A 2,500-nucleotide genomic window follows, 5' to 3' on the forward strand; every position below is an offset into this window, starting at 1 on the left:
CTTGATTTGTAGCATTTGCCAATTTCTGAAGAATAAAAGCTCACTTTGAAAATTTTACCTAAATGCCCTGTGAGCAGTCAAGCAATGTAGGTGAAGAGCAAAACCAAGGGGACAGTGTAGTCCCAGGAGTGGCAAATCTGCTGGAGAGCTTCTGGAACGGTTAAATAAGCTTCAGGATTAGCACTAATGATGTATGCGTGCATCTGCCTATCTATCTATGTATTATAATATATGTGTGTATATACTATATATAATATAAACTTTAGAGCCACTATTTACTAGCTGTGTGACCTTAGGCAAGCCACTTACTCCTGTTTGCCTGTTTCCTCATTTGTAAAACGATTTAGAGAAGAAAATGGCAAACCACTCTAATATCTCTGCCAAAAAATGTCAGTTACAAATAATAGCATCACAAAGAGTTGAATTTGACTTAAATAACTGAGTAACAGTATGTATTCATATATTTAAGCTTTAATATAAACTATTAACACTTACAACTGCAATAGCTTTTTGGAACATCCTGGGTGTGTGAGTATATTGTGTGATATATGTATATGCATATATATACACACTCACATATATCCATTTCCTTCTCCAGCTCATTTGATTGATGAGAAAGTGAGTTGCCCAGGATCACCCCTACTAAGCGTTGGAAGCTACATTTGAACTCATTTCTTCCTGACTCCAGGCTCAGTCCTCTATACACTAGCTGCCCCTTGAATATATATGCATGTGTGCGTGTAAATATATATGTATACGTACATACACATGTAAATTATACACAATCATATCAAAGTAAATAAGCATATTCACATACACATTCATATAATCCTAGATCTGTGATTTCTTCTGTATAACGCTCTTAGAGAATAGAAACTTCCTGCACTGGTACCCATCAGCAAGTTACCTATACCAGTCTGAAGAACTTGTCCAGGGGCCTGGGAAACTAAGTCACAGGTTGCATAGCCAGGATCTGAAGGCCTCAAAGTGCTCTTTAATTCGAGCCAGCTTTCTATCCATTATGGCGCATGACTTTGCATAAATTTCATCCATGATTTCATTAGAAAAGGATGCATCAACAGGGAAAGTCTAGAGAAAGATATTCTGCAAATTGCCAGAGTCTGGAACCATACTACATTAAAATTGGCAAGGAAGCCTTCAGATATTCCTTGAGTAGATGCTCAGTGAAAGATTGATGGGAAGATAGGAACAAGAATTACACAGAAAGAAAAATTGTGCAATCAGCATCCTTGAAGGGGTACCCACATCAATGAGATCTCGGATCCATTAAAGTTTACCCAGGTTTCCAAAGAAAGTTTTGAGCCACATTCATCTAGCTCAGATGAACTCTCAGGAACTCATGCTGCTTTGCACAAAGGAAAATAATATTTGAAGAGTCTAGGATCTGTACCTCCTACCAAAGATCAGCAAAAATTTACACAGAAATGAACTTAGTTTAATAATCAAAAAGAATTTACCATTTTAAGAAATTTTTATAAATTTAAAATAATTTAAAATTTTAAAAGCATTTATTAAGTTCTAATTATGTATCAACATTATGCTAAGATCTGGAGATACAAAGAAAAAATAAAAATACTTCCTGGCTTCAAGTAGCATAGTCTGACTGGGAAGACTCAGTGTTGATCGTGCCACTCTAATTAGTGATAAGGACGTGGTCCTGGAGAGATGGGCTGAACATTTTCATAGTCTCTTAATAGACCATCATCAATTGATGCTGAAGCTATTGACCATTTACCTCAAGTTGAAATCCATCACTCTTTAGCTGAAGTTTCAACTGAAGAAGAGAATTTTGAATGCCATTAGATTAATTCTCATCAACAATGAGGTGATTGAGACCAGTTCAAGGGCCTTTTTTATTGAAGATTTTTATTTTCAAAACATATGCAAGGATAATTTTTCACCATTGATCTTTGCAAAATCTTGTGTCCCCAGTTTTCTCCCCTTCACCCATCCCCTCTCCTGTATGGCAATATATATAACAATATATGTTAAACATGCTAAAATATATGAAAATCCAATATAGGCATACATATTTATACGCTTTTCTTGCTGCACAAGAAGAATCAGATCAAAAAGGGAAAAAAAGTGAGAAAGAAAATAAAATTCAAGCAAACCACAAAAAAAGGAGTGAAAATGCTATGCTGTGATCCACACTCAGTTCCCATACTCCTCTCTCTGGGTGTAGATGATTCTCATCACAAGATCATTGGAACTGGTCTGAGAAGAGTCACATCCATCAAAATTGATCATTGTATCATATTGATGTTGCCATGTACAGTGATCTCCTGGTTCTATTCATGTAAGTCTCTCCCAGTGTCTCTGAAAATCATCCTGCTGGTCATTTCTCACAGAACAATAATATTCCATAACATTCATATACCATAATTTATTCATCCTCCAATTGATGAGCAAGCCCTCAGTTTCCAGTGCCTTGTCACTACAAAAAGGCCTGCCACAAACATTTTTGCACATGTGGGTC

This window comes from Sminthopsis crassicaudata, chromosome 3 (genome assembly GCF_048593235.1).
Source record: "Sminthopsis crassicaudata isolate SCR6 chromosome 3, ASM4859323v1, whole genome shotgun sequence".
NCBI lineage: Eukaryota > Metazoa > Chordata > Mammalia > Dasyuromorphia > Dasyuridae > Sminthopsis > Sminthopsis crassicaudata.